At 43.1% G+C, this 25,635-nt stretch overlaps 1 protein-coding gene across 1 annotated transcript in view; it reads left to right on the top strand.

The window, feature by feature from the left end:
* LOC104142611 (inositol 1,4,5-trisphosphate receptor-interacting protein-like 1) overlaps positions 1 to 25,635 on the top strand; it is a 119,767-nt gene that overhangs the window by 80,915 nt on the left and 13,217 nt on the right. Inside the window, exon 2 of the mRNA XM_068952036.1 lies at positions 21,380 to 21,519. The gene's annotated coding sequence lies outside the window, so the exon portion shown is untranslated. The remainder of the gene's footprint in view (positions 1 to 21,379; positions 21,520 to 25,635) is intronic.

The following is a 25,635-nucleotide window of genomic DNA, read 5'->3' as shown; positions in this document are numbered from 1 at the left end:
AATTCCTGTTTTTAATTCCCTATGTTGGACAGAACTATTGAAAGCTGATTATCAATAGCTGAGCTCTTCAGTAGCATACAGTGAATTCAAGTTCCCTTTCTTCTAACTGTATGGGCCTACTTTTGTCTCTCCCTCCTAGTTTCAGCAGATGGATCAGTAAAGGGTCCCTGTAGCATAAGCTTATTTAAAGATATTCCTGAATGCTTTGGCAATAGACAGAGCCTTGAAATGTAGTTTCTAAAAGTCAGTATCCCCTCGTTTAATGTAATTACAAAACTACATAATTTAAAAAAATGAGGCATTAACTCTGCATTTATGATATTTAATGTTCTCAGTGTGCAGATGGAATGCATGTAAATGTGAATTTAAAAAAGGTATTTTAGAAATACAGTACTTCAGGACCTTCCGTACACGACTTAGGGGAATCAGTAACAAACCCATTCAAAGGTATGAGTTATAGATGATAAAAGTCTAGAGAACTTGTCTAATAAATAACGGCACTAAAATCTCTTCCATAGTTCATATTTCTAACATGAAAATGTGCAGCTTGCTGCAACTGAAATACAAACTGCAGCCGTGTGCCTTGAGATCTTTTCTCTTGCACAGCGGTTTATGGACGAAGGGATCCTCCTCGGATCTGCGAGCCGTGGACGGCTCTTTGCATCCTTACAACAACTTAGGGCCCTGCCACCACGAGCAGCTGGTCGTATCGAGCTCCTCTCTGTCCTCGCAGTCAATGAGCGTTTAGAAGAATTAAATTAGAAGACAAGAAGTGAAGGAGGGACCAAAACACCCCGGCTCCTTTCTGTCCTTGGCCAGAGCAGCTGTTTAGCCTAGTCTCCCTTCTCTTGGTAGACCCTGTCGCCTTCCAGCTTTCGGTGGCTTCTTGTGGTAGGTGTTACATCCCAGGGTTGTTTTTTTTTTTTTGTCCATGACTCTATCTAAATTACTTCTGAAATGTTTTTCCCTTGGTTGTGATTTCCTACCTGTGGAAAATGGCTTCCTTTTGATTTTTTTTGTTTAAACCTGTCACCTTGTAACCTGTTGCGGTGCCTTCTCTTTCGTAAGTTAAGAGAATGTGAGCTGGCGCCCGGTTGCCAGCGCGTGCTGCGGAGAGGCCAAAGTCTCCAAAATCAGGGTGGTGTATAAGCCCTGTTAATACGCCCTGCAGCTCAGCAGACTTATTCGTTTGGGCTCAATGCCACATTGTACGAATTGCCAGCAAAGAGCTGGTGTAACATAGGATCCGTTACATCCTATGCAGTCTCCCGCCTGCCTTATGTTGTCCTCTTTCTTCTGCCTGCATAAGATGTCTATAAGCAGCTGGTGTAATTATCCAAGCATATACTATTCGTTTAGGAACCTGGTGAAAACCAGCCCCGTCCTGCTGCATGGGAGTGTGAATTTCAGCGAGGTGTCAGCGGGCTGGAGATGTTTTCACCGGCTGAAGCTTCTGTGTAACACTGACCAAAAGGAAAGGTCCCATAAGCATCAGGTCAGGAACCACTGCCAGGTTATGTTAGGCAAAGAAGGGAATTGCTCAGCTCTGCTGCAGAGACGGCGTTTCCCGTCTCCCCAAGCAGGGCAGGGCGGGCAAGCTCTGGAAGCTTCTGCTTCGATGAATAGCTTGGAAATGTTTCAGTCAAGGTAAAGATGTCCCTTCTTAGGGAGGAGAAGGATCAGGAAACGAGTTATATGTTTCCACAAAACCTGCTTGAAGAAAATGTGGGCTTTAAAAACACCGTTTTGGCTGGAAAATACCATGCTTATGTTCTCATCGCAATCAGAAGTAAGCAGGCTGGCAATTTAGAGCCCGTTTTGGGGATACAACAAGCCCCAGACTCCTACTATTTTGGTAGAGTACAAGGGGGAAGTGTAGATTCTTCTTCTTCTTTTTTTTTTTTTTTTTTAAACAGAATAATTACTCTGGAGCTAAATTTTTGTAGCGCTAATGCTGCCATGCCATTTAGCTCCGATATCATGCTCCAGTTGGATCGGCATACAGCAGAGAGTTAAGGCTCTGTTTTGTTTAATGGTATTGTGAGTCACTATATGATTATAGATTTCAGTTGTATAAAATTGCCAGTTACTTGCATTCAAGTCTACTTTACATGTGATAATAGAATCAAAATAAGCAATCAGAATGCACTATCAAGAAAAGGAGCACAGAAGTCAAAGTCCAAGGGGTCTATATTGTACTGTTTCTCTTTTGTATAATCCATAAAGCGTGTTATAACAAAAGAAGAATCTGTCCATTGAAGACAAAGACAGTTTAAAACCTATTTGTCATCCCAGCGGCTTTGAATAGCCATTGGTATTTCTTATAGTGAGAAAAGAGGTGGGGAGACGTGGCTAATATTCAATAATATCTATTGTAATAAATATAGCTACCAATGCTATGTTCTAACACGTGCCTGAGCTGTAGAGGGAAATGAATGAACGAGTTAGTCATAAAAGAAGATGGAAATAAGATGGCAAAGGAAGTTTATGTCACAGCAGCAGCAGCAGAAGTCTACTTGGAAAACCAGGCCAAATGCTGGGGAAAATTTGCAGCTATGTGAATACTGTCAGCTGCCTAGTTGAAGGCTCTGTTCCCACCTCTGTGGGGCATAGGTGGTATTAGAAGGAAGGAGCAAGGGAAACTACTACACTCAGTTTACTTGTTAAAGCTGCACCAAGAAGTTACAAAAATAGACTATTTTTCAGGCTAAAAAACATACATATATATATTTCAATCAAAGCTTTAGTTCAGTGTCAGGATGTCCTTTGTGTTTATTTGTTGGATTATAAAAAGCCCAAAGAATTCAGAGTTTGATTTTTCCAAGGTAATTAATATCTTTTTATCCCCCTCCTTTCCCCTGTTTTGTTTGGTCTACGTAAGGAAACGTAAAGAAGTTTGAGAAAAGGAATTTATAAAACCAAATTAATTCACAAAAAAACATAAAAGGAGGGAGAGAAAGAGAACACCAGACTTCCCATTAATAAGCTGTGCCTTTCACACCATTGGTATCCCTTTTGCTAGGGGATATTAAGATGAAAAATGTTTATCAATACTTTCTTTTCTATAATCAGAAGCATATTTGTTTCCTATATAAGCAATAACTTCTGCCATCAGTCATCTTAATCTCACTTAATCTGTTTGTGCTTCAACAGTCTTTGGCACTGCTGTAATTATTTCTTCTTGCTTAATAAACCAGTTTTATACTGATGCAGAACTAAAGCCTAAGAGATGACCAGAAGCAAAGAAAGGTAGTATGGGAATCGGCATGCTTTTGCAGCAGATGTTAGCAAGGAGTCATTTATGGTGCCTGTTATTTCATTAAAGCAAGATGTCTGAAAATGTTCAGACTTGAAATTACATATTTCAATTAGACTTGCAGGCAGAACTGTATTTTCCGTGTCTTTTAGCTGTGTGGGTGAATATTGCGTTGTAAGGTGATAGCTCGCCAGGCAAGAAGGTTATTTCCCACGCTGCAACGAAGTCATGTAGTAGGAGTTTCCATTACAGAGAAGTATTTTTAAAAGTGTTGTCCCATGTTTCTCTCCTAAATAAGCAGGAATTGCGCTCTTCATCTAGACTCTGCCTAGAGCCTTGTTGAGCCACGCTTGGTGGCAATGCTATGAAAAGCCTTTTAACCTAACCAGTTAATTTTATTACTCAGAAAACTGTTCCCTTCCCTCATATGCTGTGGAGGGTGGTGAACATCTGCAAAGAAGTTGGGAAAGCCGCTCAGGGTTAATTTTTCCAGGTAAGGCTGAATCCAGAGAAGAGCAGCAGAAGGATTCGCGTTCCGAAGAGGGCCTGGTTAGGAACGCCGCAGATGCTGATGTTGCTCTGGATACTGACAGTGATGAGTGGTGTGTAATATCTGATAAAGATTAGAGGCCTCAAAATCTAAACAAAGCTCCTCAACAGGAATCCCAGGATACCAAAACACCATTTACAAGCTGTGACAGCAAGATAATTGGCCTGGGTGTGGCTTCAATTTGCTGGAATAAATGATGATAAATAGTGAATCTGGCTGGACTTTGGCTAGGGGAAAATGGAGTGCTCACAGATATATTTTTATATTATCACTGCTGTCAGAAGAAGCAAATGTGTATGCATTTTTGTGTGATCTGCTAATAAAACAGAGCTGGATATGTGCAAGTAAACATATTGCTGCATTGCTTCATGTGGCTCCCACACCATATTCTTTCTCTCTGTCATATGCTATATCTCCATCCATAAAATCCATACTAGGCCCTTGCCTTGTCATGTCAGAGTCGTCATTCTGATGTTAGCAGTGACCTTTCCCTAGTTTAAGAATTTTCTCCTGACCTGAAAATCGATAAGGTTGGATTGTCATCTTAAGCTGGATTGTAAAAGGAAGAAACATTGCTCATTGCATTCACTCTTGCTGTCCTCTTGATTGGCAACCTCCATGCAAAATAGTGGGAAATGATAGCCAGAAATGATTGTGATGCCCATCCATCACTGTCCAGGTGTTTCAGAAAGCTAAGCACTAACAGTCTCTGTCATCCTTCCCTGCCACATCTGTATGATCAAGCTTCTCCAGATCATGTTAAAAACCCCACTGGCAAGGTGAAACACCCTGGGAGAAGAGGGAGAGAACCAAGAAGGACAGAGTCTGCTTCTGGGTCCTGACATTTTGCTGAGCCTCCTCAGGCCCCATTTGGTGGGCCAGAAGGAAGATAGCGCTGGGGAACATTTGTGCGGCTCCCCATGGATACCTCCCCGTGGAGGTATTATTTTGTCCTCATCCTTGGAATGGAAAATGCAGTTTTGCCTGCAAGACTGGTGGAGAGGGTGATCCTTCTGACTGCAGGACTCTTGCATTATGCTTTCTTCTTCAATTGGCTTTTATTATCGAGAGGTTCATGAAGCTGAGAGTTTGTAGGGAAAGTATTGATATGACTTGAATGGGGGATTTAGACTTGAACTGTAAGAGTTGTCTTTGGCTCTAGGATTAAATGCATTTTAAAAAATGAAGAGAAAAAGAAAAAGCAGTTAACGTACAGGCCAATTTCCCTTAAAATTATGTCTGTGTTCACCACAAAGGAGGAAGAGGTACGTTTGTCAATGTAGTGTTAAACACAAGATGCTGACTTTCTAGGAGGAACATATTTGTTATGACAGAGAAGATGAAGTATCCACTGTCTTTTAACCAAGTAAATATTGAAGGACTGCTTGTTAAAAATTTAGAGATCTATCTTCATCATATGCTCCAAACTTCTGCAGGTCCAAATTTCTAGGTGATGAGTAACAAAAAAGCTGTTCAGATAGCAGAATCTTGCTGGAGGCGTTGTGGATTTTCACTCTACAGGCTTTTTTGGAGGGTACTGCATCATAATTAAAGACAAAATGTTGATCCTGTGCAAATCAAAATGAAAACAAATGTTTCCAATTAAAAGAATATGGATACAAAAGCAGTTGCAGAGATGAGAGGGGAACATGAGTGAAAACGGCAGAAGGAATACATTCGCCTGTTGGTGGTGTAACATTTAACTATGATGAATAGAAAAGGGATTCGTTGGCTCTCAAGAACAACCATTATCATCATCTGAGTAAAAAGTGGAGGAAGAATACCTATTGAAATGTCCCCGGTTCCAGTTGTTTCCAAAAGTAGTCCAGGTGATTCTCCCACCTCGCTTGATTTCTACAGAAAGTAGAAAACCTCTCTTGAAAAGACTTTTTAATCTAACTTTTCAGCTTAGGGCATCTTCTTCTGTTCCCTGTAGAACTTCTCATTTTGAAGACAAGGTAGGTACTTCACCAGAGAAAAAGTCGATTTCTCAGAGCCATGTTTCTTTTTTTTTAGCACTTGAATCCAAGCGAGTATCAAATGGAAGAATAACGTACTTGAATGCTTCAAATCATACATTTTGCACAACCCTTAAGCTGCTGCAGGGATCAGAACGTGCTGACCAGGTTCAAGCATCATAACACACTTCTGATTTAGCAGTACTTCTTTTGTAGAAGAATATTGTTAAATTGAAAGGTACCTCTTGCAGAACAAATCTCAGAAAGTACACTGGCATTAACTACGACAATGATTTGTTTGTGTCTTCAATTGAAAATCCCTCTGAATTTTCTTATTAAGATAAGTACTTTTTCTGTGCCAGGGAGCAATACAGAGTGGAATTCATATCTGCTTAGTCTGACTGTGCTTTTGTAATGCATTAATAGAATTAAATAGAGGTGTATTTGAAGAATATCCTTGCTAAAATGTCTGTTAATTTTTTAATTGCATTTGTAAGCACTATGGAAGGAAAGAAAACTTTCATCACGACGGTAATGACAGGTTATTTTGGGCTGCTTAATTTGCTGTCACATAGTGAGCTGATAGCTCTATCTGAAGCCATTTTGAAAGGCTTCTGTATAAAGGAAACTAACAGCATCTACACATAGGATTTTTTTTTTTTTGAAAGAGAGAGAGAGAGAGCGAAGAAAAAGTATGGTGATGCTTTTGAAGTATAGCCAGATGGTTAAAAAAAGGTAAGGTATTATAGTATCTGAAACGACCTTTATGTGGCTTTAGATTAAAAGTAAGATGAACATTTTCAGATGGAACAATCTTTTCATAGAGAATCCAGTTTCATCCAAGTCAGAGGTTTCTAGGGAAGGCCACCAGTTTCAGCAGATTTATTAAAAATCTGAGCTTGTTCCTGAGAGTAGAGAGATATGACTGTTTTTGAAGAACTGAGCAGGGTTTGCTGTGAGAACAGTGGTGGTGGTACTATAACAGCTAAGCTAAAGCGCTCAAGTAATTAAAAAAAAGCTGGCCTGAGGGGCCTCCTGGTCCTGAGAGGGTTCAAAGGAGCAGATGGCGCTAGTGGGAGACTAGCAGCGAAGCACAGGTCTCTTGAAGTTGCACCACTGTGTCGGAGGGGATGAAAAATTCATGTAGCTCTGCATCCTGGTGTTTAAAACACTCTGCTGGTGTGGGGCAGTGGGTAGGAGTTGTGATCCCTACTCGGTGGACCGTTCCTGGGTTTTATCTTCTGTAAAACGCATATACGTTCTGAGCTGAAGGGTTTGATGTCCAGAGGCTGCCCTCATCTTCAACCCCTGCATGATGGAGCCGTGGCAGCTTTTACATGTTAGAATTGGGCCCAGGATATTCAGGGAGTAAAAGCAGGCTGATGTTTCGTGGAGTCACCTAGCTCGAGTTATTTGTACTTTTAACAGAGACCCTCCTAACTGGAGCAGAAGGTGAGGGTGCTGCTAACCACATCCCACGCAAGGGCCCCAACAAAGGTGCCTGCCTCCATGAAGACACATCTTATCTATTACTTGCAATTTTTTTAAGGTCTGCATAACAACAGCTGTGAAAGACACACCAGGATCCCTATGTTGTCAGCTCCTCTGCTTGACAGACAGCCTGTGCCAAATAGCGGAGATGTCAAAACAGAGTGTTATTTTGTGAGGAACACCAGATGCCTGTAGAGGAAGAAATTGCTAGTTTACCTGCTGTTTAAGGCGTATTAATAATACAGTAACTTTGATTTCTTAAACTCTAACTAAAGACTGTATTCAGAAACTTTGCTGTGTTCAGTGCCTTTGCAATTGAATCACATTTCTGCCCCATACTTTTGGCTGTTAAATAATTCTCTTTTGTGATTGTTTGACAAGACTCATGCTTCCTCCCACCCCATGCCAATGTCTACTGCATTGCTTAAGTTTTTATTTCCTGGTTTTTCTTGTATTACTCTTCGGAGTGTTGGACAAGTATAAATCTGTGGCCCTTCCTGTGTACTTTTATTCGTCTATTCATGGTCTCAGTGCAGGTGCTAATATCCATCATTGTCCTTGCCAGAAATTAAAGCTAGACTCTTTTTTTCCTATGGGTTAGCACGAACAGAGATACCAGTGATGAGTTATTTAAAACAATCCTTTCTCTTCACCAGCACGAGCACTATCTTCCAAGACTCAGAATCATCTAGCTAGTCTTCGGTTGGCAGCAAAATTCAACTAACTTACTGTCTGTCACAGGATGGTTGTGGCGAATAGGGAATTACTACAAATGAATGATACTTAATCTCTTACGATGTCCCTTGAGGACTGTCTGTTTGCATAAATTGTCCTTTGAGTATTTGACCCTTTCTTAGCACCAGAGCTACTTTAGGGCAAGTTTTAATTTCCTTATCCAGGATAAATTCTGGCTTTTATGGCCATCTGTCTCTGGATTTTTTGTTCTATTTAGAGTTGGATATCTTCAGGTGGATTTAGCCCTTCAAAAGTGCAAGATTGACTCATTAGAACTAAATATGTCAAAAAGTTCTCCATGGCTTTATCGTCAGTTCCTACTCTCTGTTGAATATGCAGCTTTATGAGCATGCAGTATTTGGAGAGGTGAGGCATCACTGTGGTTCTCTCGGCATCAGAGAAGGGGAAAGGAGCTAGGAAGAGTTCCTGGTGCTTGGGGAAATGGTACCAAGGGAGGGGTGGTGGTGAGGGGCAGGGTGAGCCTGAGGTCTGCAGATGCTGGAGGGAAGTGGGCCATGTCCTCTCCCTGATCTCAGCGATCCCCATCTCTTTTTACCATTTTGCTAGAACCCTACCAAGCCTCATTTTACCAGGAGCCTACACAGCCCTCTCTGATGGGATAGCTTCCTCCTCCTTGCTGGATGCTCCTATCTGCTTGTGGCCATCACGGCTTCTCCTCGGACTCCCAGAAATCCTGGGCTGTTGCCGTAAAAGATGAGGGACAGGTCCAGAGGCAGGAAGAACGTGGTTTGCTGCTCTTGCAGACAGCATTGGCTGCAGTGGCAACAGTTTTTGTCGGTAACTGTGGCCCCTCCTTTGCAGCAGGAGGAGGCTGGGTATGTCCCTGGCTGCGGGCAGGAGGGAGGAAGCAGATGTCAGGCAGCTTTTGACGCAGGCAGTCAGTTCTCCTAACCTCCAGCACAGGCAAAATAGAGATCAGGATCCTGGTGACTACTGGGGGTCTTCTCTGTGCATCTCTGTGCAAATGCCCACTTTGCCTGGGCCCTGCACGAGATCGGTTGGTTTTGGTATTGCAGCAATCTTATGTGACGTCTTTCCCTCAGCATGCCTGTTTTGGTTCTGCATGAAACGAGTCTGGAAACTTCACCTTGAGACCTCCAAAGCAGAGCAAGTCAGCCGATGAGTTCGAACACCAACAGGGCTGCAGGGGAGGGCAAGGCACAAGACGCAGCACAATCAGCTCACAAGAACAGCTCCCGCCCATCAAACCAATGATCCACTTCACCCGCTAGCCTGTCTGCAACTGGGGCCAACAGCGGGTGCCCAGGGGAGAAGTAAGCACAGAAAGAGCGTTTAGCGTTCCTTTCCCAGGATACTTTTACAGCCTCTGGCAATTTGCGATTGGCCTTGCTTCCCTGTGGAACGGGGCTGAAAACCTGCCAGGCTCCTATTTCATTATTGTGAGGAGCATAGTCAGCCTTCACGGCAGGAGCTCAGGAGAACTGTTAAAGTGCTCTTGAATCAGCAGTTATCAGCAATATGGCTGTCTTCCAGCCATCTTCCCTTCCACCCGTTCCCGTTGCTTGCAGGCACAGACCGAAGCGGTGTCAATCTTTTCTCAGCTTCATTCTGCACGGCCAGAGCTTTATTGTGATGCTCAGTATTCATTTAGCGCTTCAGGTGCTCTCAAAAACTCAGCTTTATCCTAGGTCTAGTTGTGAGCAGTTATGCATAATAAGGAGAGCTTCAGAGAGCCCTCCAGTCCTTTGTCTGGGAAATGTAGTCTTTAAAGAAACTCTCCTCAAGAGCAGCGGAAGCTGGGAAGGGATTTACATGAGTAAAATGGTCCAGCTACTTCCATGTTTTTCCTCTTGGAATGAAGATGGAGATAGCAGCGTACAAACTCGTAGGGCAGAATTGTTATTAGACAATGTCTTTCGTGTAAAGAGAAGGACGCTCGCAGTGGAGATTGTATTTGTAGCTCACTAATGCTGCAAATAGAGTTTTAGAAGATAACTAAGTAGAACGAATATATGGATTTTTCTTGAAAGGCATAAGCATCTCTTATGCAGAAAAGGAATAAGAAGAGATAACAAATATTACCATTTTACAGCCTTTAGATGGTATGGTTACCTATACCTGTACCATTACCTGTATGGTAAATGTTAATTGTCCCAGATGCGTTGATAAAGGACTAGAGTTCTGCACGGTGAAGCAGTGTGAGACTGTTGAAATAGGCCTAGGAGATAAACACAAATGTACTGGGGACACAAACTGTTAGGTATAACAAATTTAGCAACCAATGTTGCATTGCAGATAATGTGGTAACCTATGCCAAAGCACAAGTGATACCACATATACATACGCTGATACTGGTAAGTCATTATCTAGTTTTAGTGTCTCTTTGTTCTGTACAGTGAATTCCTAATATCTTTAAAAATCTCTATTGCTCTTTCCACCATGCACAAGGACTGAGTCTTCTTAGCGTTCCTTTTAAGCAACAGCAAAATACATATTTTAGGAAATGCTTTTGGAAACGCTGTTGTTTCTAGCTGCAGCTAGAGCTTTCCAAAATGAAAACTTACATTTGAGTTACTGAGTCTTGAATGTTATATGCAGTTTTCCATGCTTCAGTTGTAACTACTGAGAAAGTTCTAAATTGTTTTCGATGTCAATGAGTACCTTTGTAGCAGAGTTTGATGTTAAGATGCTTTTAGCGAGAGAGCTTTACCCAGTACAGTCTCATACTTATATTTGTTCTCCCCTAGTGGGGCTATTTTGATTGACATTGAGTATGGATCTGGCCCTGAGGTTACACAGTTGCTTACACACATAGGAAATAACAATTTCTTAGGAAAGTAAATGCAGATAACTCTTAAAATAGAGGATCCAGTTCTCCACTTCTATTGATAAGGTTGGGAGCAGTGCTACGAAACTCAATAGTTACAGTGATATAAAATTATCAAAAATGAGAGGTGAATTTGGTTTAGTGACTTTTTAATTTTACGTTTGTATTGAATCTGGCAAATTAAAGATGATAGGCGAGGCCTAATTTCAGGAGAAATTGAATCAGTTGTGTTTCTCTGAGATTACTCAACTATTGATTTATTTTACCTTATCTGGTTTATGCTGAATTCCCTCTACTATTCCCTCTATTTCAAGGAGAAATTACTTTTAATTTCTAAATTCCTGTGTGTGAGAATTTTAAGCTTTTTCTGGAGTAAGGCACTGCCCTAAAACCTGAGGAAGTGGAAAGACATTACTAATAGTCTAAGTACATTAGCTAAAATTACAGCAGTGGCTTTTTCCCCTCCTCCTGTGTTTTGGGGAATGGAAGTGAGGATGCACTGTCCAAAAGAAACACACAAAAACTCCAAGAATGGAAATTTTTGTTTTTCCCAGGATAAAATGTGGAGGTTCTGCCTTTCAGTGAAAAGAGGTATTTTGAAGTTGGCAATATTTTCCATATAAATTTTCATTTTTTCCAATCCCTATTTGCCGTAGATAAACAGATTTAATAGTTCATTTAACCCTTCCCCCCTTTTTTGTTCTAATATGCAAAATAAAAGCAGCTGGAAACAGTTTTCTTGAGATGGATATCATCTGTGCTGGTTGAAAAAAACAGAACCAAAGCCTACTCTCTGATTCACGTTCTCCTAGGAACAAAGTTTTCTTCTAATATTTCATGTGATTTCCTGTCCTTTAACATGGGTTGCCACTCTCCAGCTGCACCTTATCAGCCAGGATGTGGAAGTGTCCAAATTTGCTCACAAACTGTGGTACACATTGAGTAATTTCATTGACTAATTTGGATGTACATAGGAAAACTTAGATCCTGTGGTTTTGTTTGTCTAAAAGGCAGCCCCCTCTAGAGCAGTTTGCATCTGTTGAAAATTCATCCTTGAATTTCTCTTTCTCTTCTTTCTCTTTTTCTTCTTCTTCCTTTTCTGATTACAGAGATCAACTGGTTAATTCTGTTCATCTTTTTCTACTGTGGGATGATTGTGAGAAATGTATCTTTTAAGAACATTTGGCCTCTTCAACAAAATAAGACAAATACAAGATTCTAGTTAGTGTATAATGAAATTCAGATGGGTGCTACTGAGCACTGAACTATTAGCATTTGGTATCCATATCTATAATTGAATGTTGTTCCAAGTTTACAGATAATTTTCTTTTTTTTTCTTTTTTTCTTTTTCCCTTTACAATGCTTATTGTGTCACTACCTGTCGTGGTGAAAGCAAGACAAATACAGTGAGGGAATTCAGTATCAGCACGCCACGTTATTCTCAAATAAAGGAAGCAAATGCCTGTCTGTGATAAATTCAAAGGATGCCGTCTGTGATTGGGAAAGCAACGATTTTTTCTGGCTCTCTCTTTCGGAGCACGTCTAGAATACTGCATTTGGTGTTAGTGTCCACAGCATGGAAAGTCCCTTGGAAACTGAAAGCTTGGAGGAAAGCTGAAAGAGTTTGAAGACCCCCTGACTAAAGAGACTGAAGAATTATGAGTGCACACTTCATTCCATACTAAAGTGTGTACATACACTTGAGGATAAAATACTCAAAACCAGTATACTCAAACCGAGTATAAAATACTCAAAACCGAGCTTTCCTCGTTCCTATGACTTCTTTATCGAGCCAGTGATCGCTGGAAAGGAGGCTGCTCCAGCACCTCATCTCCTTCCTTTGACAAAGACTATGCTGCTGGAGGGTAAGGTCCATGTCATGGAGTCCTTCATTTCCATGGGAGAGGTGTTTGATCTGGCCCTCTTCTCCGATAATAGGAAGAGCTTAGTTAAATGCATCCAGATGGCTAGATAACTGAGAGATCTATAAATCTGATTTAACTACCTCCAATTTCTGTTCCTGCACGGTTGGTCTGTCATGTGGAAAGCCTCACATGCACCTTGATTATTTTAAAGCCCAGCCAACTATTTGTCTTCCCACGCCTAGTTCATTATAGTGTAACGCCACTGACTCTATGAAGTTCCAGTTGACTTCTGTAAGTAATTATGCAAAATTTCCCTAAAAGCAAAATCTGAAGGGAGTTCCTGACAAGGAATATGCTGCTGGCACTGGTGTCCCCACTTTTACTAGTGACAGTGACTTTGGGTCACCCCATTGACTTCTGTGTGCTTTGGTGGCCAAGAAAGGATTGCTTGTGTTTTACAAAGACCTTATTTACTCTAATGCATCTCGAATGCTAATGCTTCCCTACACGTTTTTAATTCCACATGACACTGTGTTTCCCCCCGCTCTGTGTTATGCAATTTAATTATATGCAGACCTTGAATGTCATTTTCTAATCCTCTGTGGTTCATTTGAAAGTCTTGTAAAATAAAACTAATTGGTGTGTTCATTAAAATGTCAGAAATATTTTTGAGTTCAATTAGATAGTACAGCAGTTTTATCCGAAGTGTGCTTATAGTACAATAACTATGTCAGGAGAATGTAATTAACAGCCATTTAAATGAACAATTGTCTTAAATTTTTCTGGTTCTTCATGCATGATAACTTAATCAAACAGCAAAGTTGTTCCAGGCTTATCCATTTGAGAGAGAGGTGAAACACTATAAACTCATATTTAAAGAGTCAAATTGAAAGCTGTAAAACTACTGAACTAAAGAAGTCAACTATATAAAAATGAAATGCAGAAATATACTTCAAATTCAGTGCATTACAGTTAAAATCACGATGAGAGAAGGGACCGTTTAAGGCATAGTCACCAATTTTTAGGGAAAGACTAACATTGAGACTGAATCAAAGGTGAGAGTCTACTGATGTGCTCCATAGTTTTGCTATAGTTTTTTTTTTTTTTTCACTGTCCGGCAAAGACTATGACTATGCTTAGTTCTGGCTTCATTGGCCTTAAATGCAGTTGTCCAAAAGATACATATTAGACAAGATCCTAGTGGTCTTAGTGGGATGAGGATACCATCGCTTTCGAAAGGGCTTAGCATCTACAGCTTTCTTCTGAAAAAGCAGCAGCACATTGAATAGTACTACACGTGGGTTTATGAGCATTACTTAGCTTGGTTAGAACTTTTTATTACTGTTTTCATCCAAATATGCCAGATTGTCAAAACAGATATTTGTGATAAAGCCTGTTCTTGTTGAACATCTTGAGTGATTTTTTTTTTTGGCATTTCAGAATTAAGAAGTCTTACTTGAATATACTTGAAAAGATTAATATACCTTTTCCTGATTCACTTATGCCTTTGCTGCGAAACGTAAGCTAATTGTAATACGTATGCAAAAAACATAGGAAAGAAGGTCCACATGACAACAAAACCTTTCTCTTGGTCAAAAATTAGGTGGGGCCTTCCTTAGAAGGAAGAGAATTTCTGGCTGATAACGTGTTTCTGTTTGATTAGGAGAAAAGACAAAATTCTGAAACCATCAACAGGCTCCGGAAATGAGCCTTTGTCACCCACCTTTAGTGACCACAACTTTAGCTGAAACAGTGAAAAACGATGAGAACATGATCAGAGCTGCTCCTGCAGCTCCTGGAGCTTTAAAAACCTCTATTGCAGCCGAGCTGGAACATAGAGTGTAAGTGCTGATGTTCAGGTTTGCGTAAGGCTGGATGGTAGGCACCTAAATATTCAGCTGTTTTGTGAAAGATGGCTGAAATACCTTGAGCTGACAGTTATTGAAAGAGCAGGCTTTGTGCTTTGGTCCTTCCTGGCACTGAAGGTTATGTTCAAACAGGGAAGTGTAAGTATGATAAGCTGCAGAGAGACTGCAGATTTGATTTTTCTCAGCAAAATCGCCCTCTCGGCATCGCAGCTCTGCAGCCAGCTCACTGCAGCAGTAGCTTACTGTGACACGCAGATGGGGACAGGCTGTTGCCGTGCCTGGCTGCTTCCAAAGCATGGATAACGTGGTGGCTTGACCCAGGAGCCCCTTGCCTCAGGGTCCATGGCAACTAGGGCTCTGTAACGTGCCCAGCTTACGTGATCTCTGGTGCTGGCATAGCTTATGAGCACATGAAATGTATGTTGCTTTGAGAAATTGATATGCTGAAAAGCTTACTTTTGACATACTCTGGGCCCACAGGGGACTCACCTGGTATCACTGTGGTGGGATAACATGTTGTCACTGGCTCGGAGGTTGCGTTGCTCTCAATACACCTGTAGTATGGTAGCCAGCTAGGCTATTCTGGCATCGACCAGGCTGGAAACTTGGCCCTGGTGTGGTGTTTTCCATCTCTAGCAGGGCCATCTTGCTCCAGAAATGTGACAAAGCCACCTGTGGCCCTCAGTGAGGCAGGGCCTTTGTATTTTTAAAAAATATGTATACATCCTTAATAGTATTTTGCTATTACTCTCCTGCACTACATTAAACTCCAGATTCCCCATTCCAAGATAGGAGGAGGCAACCACGTAATGTGCGTATGTGATGCATAAACTCCTGTGCAGGCTTCATGGTTTCTTCTTCTCCTGATGCAAGACAGAAATAGAAGACCAGCTCGCTAAAGCATTCCTCAGCAGGATACAACAGAAGAGAGATGACGTTTCAGTAGGCCACCTATGTATTCGCATGTGGTGCTTGCTGTCTCTTCTCTAAGCAACATTCGCTGTTTGCAGGCTATAAAGGAATTTTCAGCTGCTTTGTCTTGCTGGCTTTCATTGCTGCTTTTTAATTAAAGCTTAAGGAACTAAATGAACCAGGGATGCTGGGGTCACACAAGGATGAGAAAAGATCAGGCAGTCAAATCCGCTGAGGTGTAATGGGGCACAGGCTGATTCCAGGATTATCATACTCGATGATTATTTCTTTCCAGTTTAAAGAATAAGCATTAATGCATTTTGGGCATTCAGGTCAGGCTGACAAAGTGCAACTGTCTGGCAGAATTAGATTTGAAACAGATTAGGAGTTATTTCATTTGCTTCATTTTAGGGTATGTTTTTCAAAAGACATGGTAGAGCAGAAGGCTGCTTTCTGTTATGTCATTTCGTACCAGGAATGGAGAAATTAATAATCAAATGCTTAAGAAGAGATATATTTAGATATATTTGGACATGAACAGCTATTGTATGAGGCATAACTCTGCCCCCTGAAATGGGATATCTGTTTATTGGGTACAGACATTTGTAGCATTGATGGTTTTGTTTACAAACTGTGGCCATACTCTGTAATTTAGCTGGAAGCTCCAGGTTTAATTGGGGTAGGGGAGGAAATGAAGCCATCAGCCACGGTCCTAATTTTTATAGAGCTGAGGCTCTACTTTTCCATTACTCTTGTAATGGATGCATTTCGGAATTAATTTTTAGCACTGCCAGGAATAGCAGCATCTTGGCTCCTCTCGCTGTTTTATTTTATGTTTGGTGTCCCTGCGGCGTGCCTCTTGATTGCTACTCGTTAGAAGTAGGCTACACACTTGTGTTTACCAGAACAGAAGCTTTCCCCTTCCTCCTTGTAGCTTGCGATGCAAACTTTGCGTTGGACTTAAATGCAAACAAAATACTTTACAGTTTTACAGATATGTGTCTGCTTCCATTTTGAGCAATGCTAAGCCTTTATTCTGCACTGGGAGGATTTTAAAATGGGGATACCTATGCAGAAACAGTGGGACCTGAGAGCGTCTTTCACGCAGCAGAACCAAGCCATCTGATTTTGAAGGCCTTAAACTGTGTTACCTCTGGATAGGTATGTTGGAGCACTGCTGGACTTTGCAGAACAGCGCAGGAACGCCAAGCGCACCACACATATGCCTGTGTGTGAACTCGCTGCTGAAAAGTTGTTATCAGAGGGCAACCAGGAAGAGTGAAAAGTTGGAGGGATCTCAGGAGCTCCTTGACATTGAGCACTGTCAGAAGCAGAAAGGAGTTCAGGTGTGTAGAGGCATAAGGGAATTGATTTTCTAGATCCGTTCAGTCTTGAATCTCTCTATAGCACCAAGCTCTGAACTAGGAATAGCTGTCCTTTGCAACAGCTGTCTTAAAGTCACTTTGACCTAGATTTCATCTGTGGTGAAAAGGCTTGTATCCTGGTAGCAAATGTCTGAACCCTAGCTGTTTCTTACATACTGCACTGTTCAAATATCATCACAGGACTTTCATCCCAGTTACATGTTAGCTGGATGGAAATTATTTATCCCCGTAACTACCATTTACTTTTTTTCATAAGCCAAGCAGAGCGTAAACTCCAATTAATCCAAATTGCAAAATCACCATGGCAAACAATGCGCCATTGGCACATTGCAGTTCTTTTATTTGGAGCCTGAGGAACCGAGTTGCTAAGAGACAATGCGTTCTTAAAGTGTGATTCCCCTTCACCAGAGCCCTAGCTAGTGGTCAGTGTCTTGTGTTGATATAATGCTTTTCTCAGCCTACAGAGACTAAATCTTGTTTTCCTCCCTGTAGCGCCTTGGAGCAGTGTGGTGGGGGCAAATGAAGCAACCCCTGCAAAGATGCGCAGCAGGTCAACGGCTCAGCTGGGAAGACACCTACATCCTCCAGGCTTTGTCTCGGCCAACAGCTCAGATCCTCCGCAGGGTAACGGTGGTAGAGGCTAGCGTTGTAGACTAGCCAAAAATGCACCTTTGCAGAAGGTGGAATGAGCATTTCCAGATTCTCTGCCTTCCATCTGAATTTCTTTGCCCTCTCTTTGTATAGTCGTGTTATTTAGGTTTCCAGTGGCATTGACGGTATTCAAAAGCACACTGTGCTGGCTATTTTTACTTCGAGTCATCGTGCCATTTTTCCCAGCGCCAGGCAGTGAATCAGCGTCATTGCCAGTTCCTTTATTTCACTGTGGATGGTCTTTCAGTAACGCGCTTAGTTGCTCGTGTCTCAGAACACCCTGCTCTAGACAAACGCGATGCGTAGAGGCAGCTGCCGGCTAAGTGGCTGGGCATCTGCCCTTTGCCGGGGTGGTAGTGACAGAACGCAAACCGCGAAGCGGTGAGGCGATGTTCCCTGGCTGTCCCGCTGCTCTGCGACATATCGTTTCTTCTTCCCAGAGGCTTTCAGTTGCAGCCAAAGGAATATCTGCCTTGTGTCTTCGAAATAAACCCTTGTTACTGCTCTAGCCCTGTGAAATCCGTTGCAGGCTTGTAGTGTCATTCGGCATAGGACAAACCAGGGGAGATTTTCATTAGTGTATAGTGAGTTAAGCTCAGTAAGCCTGGTTTCAAGGAAGAGATTCCTATAACGCAGCAGTGCTGATTTAAATTGCCCACGTTTTTAGTAAACTCCTCCCGCCGCTGAGCATTTGGTGGTATTTGTCTTTTAAAATCAGTTTTTTAAGCGAAAAGTTATTTTTCCATGAATGCAGAGGTAGACTGTAACCTGGAACGGGCGCTTCGATTCCCAGTGCAAGTTTTCTCTGCAAAATTATGCGCCGGTGGTATGTTCACAACAAACGTATATTCAGGCTGTTAGGACCTAGTGTTTTGCTTTGCTTCTTGTGTATTGCATGTTAATTCTTATTTGTTCCTTTATTTCTGAGATAAACGTATTTAAAGACGCACAGAATTACACTGAATATTTTGGTTTTTTGAAGTCTCTCCAATTCTGAGCTTGGAGAGCTGGAAATGGAATAATCTAACTGAAAGGAGAGCTGAACGGAAAGCTCCTGCTAGGCACTGAAGGAACTGAAGCTCCTCCTGTGCATGCTGTCACCATTGCTTTTTTTTTCTCTTCCCCAACCCCGGTGATGAAATTTTTTCCAGAACTTTGAAGAAGGTAAATCAGTGTTCGAGTCTGTCCTTCTCTGAGAAAGAGGCACTTTTCCTTGGCAGTGTGGTCACCAAAGTTATGCTCAAGTTACCTAGGGATATTCTATGACTTGTCTTATGCAAGAAGTCAACCCAAGTCAATTGATACTCTGCCTTCTGCCCCTACCAGCTACAAAGCTGTAGAAAAAAAATCTCGTAGAAACATCTTCAGAACCTCAATCCTGGAGCCCACTATGAGTCTGCAGAGCTGCAGACCTGCCCAGGTGCAAACGAGGTGGGTTTGCAGCTTGCAGTGCTACCTGCAAGTGTCTTACGAACAGGCAGAAGATGTAGCCATATATGTAGCCTGTATAATCCACATCGATTTTTTACTGGTGGTTTCTTTTCTCTCTCTGAGATTTTAGCCAAAAAATGAATTGGCTTGTGTGTACAGTCAACAGCTCTTCTAACTTCTAGATCTGGACAATAAAAAAGGCTCCAGCACAAGTGAAAAGGTATTAATGCAGATTTTTTAATTGTGCTTTGTAAAAAAATATCCTGCAAAATGCCTCTCGCGTGGAAGAAACTATTTGCAAGCACAGCTACACATGCATTTAGCATAGCTCGGAAATAAGGGGACTCTTCATGACCTGCTCTTGCTATTATATTTAAAAATAGGTGAATTCTGTTATTCTTTTTTCACTTTGTGTTCTTGATGCTGAAACATTGTTGTTCTAGTGATGCATCGCGAAAGATACTGTCAATTTGTGCAGCGTAATGAAGTCTGAAAAGGCAGAAACCCTTGCTCTTGCGATCGTGAAGCAGTAAACACAGAAACTGCAAATTTCCCACCCCCATCAGACTTGCCATTTGAAGTCAAGGGTAGTAACGAGTCTGATGTCTAGAGCAGGTAGTTCTGACTCTCAAGGCAGCATCCTGAGTCCCAGACTGACTGCCCTTGAATTTCTCTTCACCAGCTATCCTCTGCACTGGACACCATATGTTTAATTATGGTGCTTAAATACAGAACGCAACTATCCCCCAAAGTAAAAATATTCACATATCTTTTCGCAAGTTATCTACACTTAGATTACCCAGCCGGAGACAGAAGAACAGCTTTGAGCAGGAGGAAGGGAAATGTGCCACCGGCTGCTGCAGGTCCCGCTTTGCAAGAAGGGAGTTGTGTGGGAGCAGGCAGGAGGGATGAGGAAGATGGGCTGTTTCCATAGACGCTGTCCTAGTATCAGTGCTTGGTGGAGGGATGAAGGAGGCGTGAGACCAGCACTGGCACTTAGTACAGTTTCCAGCCTGGCAGTTGTGTTCTGTTAATGCATTTGAAAAATAAATTTCGTTCTCCTAGCTTTAGTATTTATTCTTAAGGTTCCCGTGCATCTCAAGTGAAATTATTAGATTTTTGTTTTTTTCACATCCAGTTCTCAATGCGGAAACTTTTTTTCTCCCCCCCCGCTCATGCATCACCCTATCCATAAACTCAGGTATACTAACGAGCGTTGGCTTCGCTTCTGCATGGGAGCTAATAAGCCGTATTCTTAGGCAGAGTATTTTTCGCAAAATAAAGACAAAAGTCTCTACCGTCCTTTGCCGAGAGATGCAGGCTGAGGAATAGCAATTGTATTGATTCGGAAAGATTCAGAGCTGTACACTTCAAAGGGTTAAATCCCGTCCGGCTCCGCAACGGTTAGCACTGCGAAGTGCTGGGAGTTGCTATAGAAACAGTGCATATTTGGTTCTAATGAAACAGAATAAACAAGCGCTTTTTATAACTCAAAGCAAATATGGCCACCAGCTTTGCAGAAAGTTCTTACAGATACTTTTCAGCCGCTTCGGAAATATCTTCTTTTTCAAAGCCTAAAGGCGACAATAAAAAAGGGAGACGTCTGCCGCTGCAGAGCCTGCTGCTCCGGTGGAGATCGCGCAAGCTGGGGAGGGGGGTCGCTGCGGGAGAGCTGAGCACTGCCGGAGCTCGGTGCGCAGCTGGTGGGGCTCCCGGTTCGGGAGGCGGCGCTCCTGCCGCTGAATCGATCCTGCTAGGCTGCCCTTCTGTGGCCCTCTCTGAGGCACGCGGCAGGCGGAGGGAGACCTTCGACAGCTAGTCTGAAATTTGCGGTCGAGATAGATGGTTGGTTTTTCTTCCAGGAAAAGAGACTTTTGCCTTAAGCCATGTGTTCTGTGGGAATAATAATTGTGACTGCTGGCAGGGCACGGAGCAACATGAATAACAAAGGTCCCCGCAAAGCCTTCGGGACTTGCCTGTGGTCACGCTGCCCGATAGGCTGGGCCGCAAAGCTGGTGGGCCTGGGCAGGCTACAGAGGTGTGTTAGCGATTTCCTATGTACGGGCAAAACGCATCATGTCGCCGGGTTTATTCTCATGGACTGTCACTAGGTTAGTCCCTTTTAAAAGGGCATTTAAAAAAAACGGGGGGGGGGGGGGATCAGATGTTTTGTTCGATCCCAAACAGTTCGGTTTGGACCTTTCCGTAGAGCAGAAGAAATGCAAAACGTTCCTTTTGAAGCAACACAGAATCACTAATTTTTCCATTTCGATTGGTCTGGGAACCCCAAATGCAAATGCGTTTCCACAGGTCAACGGGATAAAACTATCCTCTGTGTGGGTGAGTAGATTTTTGTTTGATTGATGAGTAATTAAGGCCCACTGAGGTTTTTTCCCTGGCAAAAATACCTCATTTGAACGTGAGTAGGAAGCACTGAATCAGAATGCTTTTGCTTTGATATTTCCCAGAGCCGTGTTTGTAAAGAAGCAGCGTGCAGGAGCTGGATGGGACGAAGCAGCGTGCCGAAGTCCTGCGTGAGCTGAAGCAGCTGAAGGGCTTCGTATGCATGTCAGCGATGATACGTAAACTCGCAGCCAAGCAATGAATCGTACGTCTACCTTTCTAGCACCATCATTTTTCGATTATATCCCATGCAGTAAGTGAGACTTGCAGAGCCTAAGTCAGAACACATCATTTCCTGCCTTTTTTCTGTCCTGATGCTTTTTGCACCTTCTGCAGAGGAAAAGGAGGTGTAAAACACTCATGAAATGAAGTCACTTCAAAGGGACTGGGGAATAGATTGCTTGCGAAGTGAGTGCTTTTGTCATTCGAACTTCTCTGTTCGTGCAGAGGTTGGTGGCTTTTGCTTGGACACGAGTGTCTTGGAAGTGCTGCCCGTTCCTTCAGAGCAGTTCAGTCCTTGCCGTTCAACGTACGGTGGGGCTGAAGAAGGGGAAGAGGAGCAACTGGGCAAAAAATACAGGTCTATCCAGCTTCTTACTGCAGGGCTGTTGCAAATGCAAGAGCTTATGATGTTGCTTTACGTCCTGTGATGCTACTACAGCAATCTTCCCCTCTTTGAATCTTGGTGGTAGACACTTGGAAAGGGCTACCGTATCCCTGCTTTTAGTTTTTGCTAAGCATCTCCTCTGCTCCTTGGATGCCCCATCCACACAGGCTTGCAGCAAGTGCAGCCAATACCACCGTTTTCAGCCTCCATGAAGCCTTTAAGGGGAAGAGGCAGCTGAAAAGCAGTTGGGCACAGTGCAGCTCAGACCACTGTGGTGGCCAGCACTGATGGGAGCTGGTGGCTGGCAGGAGTGCTGCGGACAGCATGGGGCAGCAGCCGATTTAGCAGAGACAGAATTGCAGGAGATGAGAAGTGGCAGCAAATAAGGGTGCATTTAAGGACTAAACGAGGCTTTGGGTGTTGGGGCAAGAACAAGAAAAAGCAGCTCCCAGGTGGAAATATTGGGGAGGTTTGCTGGGCTGGATGAAGCTTTGGTGAAGTAAATAGGAGTTCTGGGCTGTGCTATAAGGGTGGTGGTTGTAGTGAGTATTAAAGAGTACCTCACCACTTAGGCAGCTATAACTAGGATTTTGTTTTAGTGAGGGACTGTCTCCACCTATCACCTTTCTTCATCTGGCAGTTGGAGACTGTTCCAGGTTTATCTTGCAAAGTCAGCATGCTTGCGTGACCCTGGGATCATTAACACCTGCAGTGCCTTTAAGATCACAGCAGGTGTTGAAAGTAAACCCTCTGGATTTGTTTGAGATCGGCAGATGAAAGTTTCCCAGGAGAGATTTTCCTTTCAGCTAGAATCTATTTCCAAGCTGCCTTTTCATAGCAATCTTGCATCTCCTTCCAAGCTACATTTATTTTAGCTTGAAAAGCTTTCAGGTGATGATAGCACTGGTTGGGAAGGAGATAACAGGCTCTGCAGTGGCATCAGTGATTTTCACTTGCCTTTAAACTGTGTGAGGAACCCCCGACCATATCCTCTGAGCTCATGTTAAAAGGCTCCGAAGTAAGAAAATATACCAGGTCGCAAATTCAAACCTCTGCTTTAGAAGCTTTCATCTTTGACGTATCTATATGCGTATTGTATTTGTAATACCAAAATTGTTGACCTGAGCAAATTTGTCAAATGCTAACAACTGATCCCAGCTGAATTCTGCTCCTCTGATTGCATTGAGGAATCCCAAGCTGTTGGGAGATTCTCACTCCTCATGGGGCAAGGAGGTTCTTGCTGTGCACGGGAGCTTTATGGGTGCTAGGTTACAAAACCAGTAGCTGTGGAAACTGTAGCTCAGCCCCTGCACTGAGCCAGATACCTATGAAGAGGTAAAGTCTGCAGGAACCATTTGAATAAGCACGTAGTCGTAATGTGCCATTTCAGACCAGAGTGGTATATCTTTACCAGCATTGCCCTTTGCGTAAGGGACGTTTGTCTTGATTGCGTTACAAGCAACGCTGAATATTGCTGTCAGCTCTTTGTTCTCTGCTCTGCTCAGCCTCCGTTCCTGGAGGAGAGGAGGAGTCAGTAAAAGAGGAGATTACCTGTCAGAGCAAGGATTTGGAGTGAGGGACGAGGACTGTTCAAATGACAGAGTGTTGCCGTTGCCGCCTGCCAACTGCATTTGGCTTCTGGGTGTCACACTTACTCTTATGGATTTTTAGCTTTGGTTTATTTGCGCTGAATTTACTCTTATGGATTTTTACTTTAACTTTCATAGGCTGCTGGAAAGAAGATGGTAGCTTGCAGTGGAGGGGGAATAGGATTGTCATTTGTATTTGTTTAAACGGCTAGAGAGCTGACAAAGAGAAGCGGCGCGAGCAGCAACTGCAAGAGCACCGTGAGTTGTGGAGGACGTACCGACCCCACAAACAGGTCTGCGGCTCCTTTCCAAAATGGAAAAGCGCAAAACTCGCCTTCCTGGTAGTTAGGAGCTTTGAAGGCAGCTCAGAGTGCTCTGAGAAGGTTGGAGGTATCCAACTCGTTTCCTCCTAAGCTGTTTTGGGGTCCAGAAGCTATTTGATGGATGAGTCTTTGCTAGCCTGAACTCTGGGTGGTAAAGCCTGTAAAGGACTGGAAAGATCCTGAAAAGCCAGAAATGGCATGACCTGGCTTTTAGGGTCCTGATGCCTAGTGCTAGGCACCAAGGTGATCTATACAGTTCACTCAGTCTGAATCCATCCTCAGATATCAACGTGCAGGGAGGAGGCACCCAAACTCAGCATGGGAAATAGGCTAGCTAAGAGCAAAACACTAGGATGGTGGTGAGCCAAACCCCTCTCGGATTTGGCTGCCAGGAGGCGCCTCCGATGTGGCCGCCACAGCTCCGGCTCTCTTTGCAAATGGAGGCTCCATGCACGTTTTTCCCCACAAGCGAGGCTCTTTCTTTTATCTTAAAATACATCTAGTCAGAGAGGAGGTGGTAATGTTGCCCTTCATTGCTGAGGAGCCTGTATTTTTGTCTGATTTTGCATGTGGTAAACACTGTAGCTTTCAGCTTACATCCATACATTACAATGTCTGCACTCTAATTTTATGCTAAGAAAAAAACAGGCTAGCACCTTTCCGTCTGCTATGGCATGTGTGCTTTGGGAGTTTGCAACCTAGGTTTCCCTTGGGGGAAAAGCCGATGGGAGAATGCTCTGTGCGCCTGTCTGACATTCTGTCTCACCCTCCTCTTCCTGCAGCTTTTGAACCTGACGGCCAGTTTTAACCAGAATTAACAGTGGGTAAGAGATCACTAAAATACTGTCTTTCGTTCTGCTCTCATTGAAATACATGACTAAATAAGGCCATGAGATACGATTAGGCTCCCTGCTGCAGGAGACGACACAGCCTAGCTCAGTCTTTCTTAGATATCGGAGGCAACGTGCGAGGGGATAACTCTGGAAACAGCCAGATGGTAGGAAAGATGTCATTTAAGCTTCTGCCAAGCTTAGGTAAGGTCAGTTGATTTCAAGATTACAGCTAAGAAATAATCCCATATGTTTTCTTGCTTCACAGAAAATGCGGGAAAGCCAACCTGTGGTTATAGTGAAGAGAAGTAAAAAGAGGTTTCCCTCGCTTTTTCCTTTTTTCCACTACCAAGTGGTAGAAAACTGCAAACTGCTAGAGAAACAACCCATGCCATGGGCGCATGTGTATGCCTTGCATGCTTCGTCCTCCGGCTTGAAACTCTTCTAGCGTTTTTTCTAGTGTTTTGGCTTCCTCTGGGGCAGCTCCGGTGACATGAATGCAGGGCAGGTTTGTTCCCGTGTGCGTATTTAGTAGCAGTTCCTCTGCAAAGCTGCCGACTTTTCAACTGCGTGTTTCCAACTGTGGGTACTTCTGCTGCCCTGCCAAGGCAGGGAATTTCCAAATGAGCAGCCCTGGACAAGCAGCTCCAACTATCAGCTGGCGCAGGAGCTTGCCGCGAGCGGGAGCTCTGTTTATGCCGTGCTCCATGCTCGAGAGGGCCACGAGACTGGGTGTTAATACGTGGGCAGGCACAAGACAGACAAGGCAGATGTTGCATTAGCCACAACTTATTGCAGCTGGAGAGCAGTTAGTTGCTCTCCCTGCCTGCCTAAGATGGTCAGTTTGATCGCCTCTTTAAACCACCAGTGTGGCTTACTCCTGCACTCCAAACTGACATAGATTCTTCAGAAACCTAATTCTTCTCATTGCGCTAATTTTCACTGTATCTGTGGCCAGTTCTGTATTCAGTG

Source organism: Struthio camelus, chromosome 8 (genome assembly GCF_040807025.1).
Source record: "Struthio camelus isolate bStrCam1 chromosome 8, bStrCam1.hap1, whole genome shotgun sequence".
Lineage (NCBI taxonomy): Eukaryota > Metazoa > Chordata > Aves > Struthioniformes > Struthionidae > Struthio > Struthio camelus.
The sequence above is the reverse complement of the archived record's forward strand: the minus strand, read 5'-3'. Positions and strand labels throughout refer to the sequence as shown.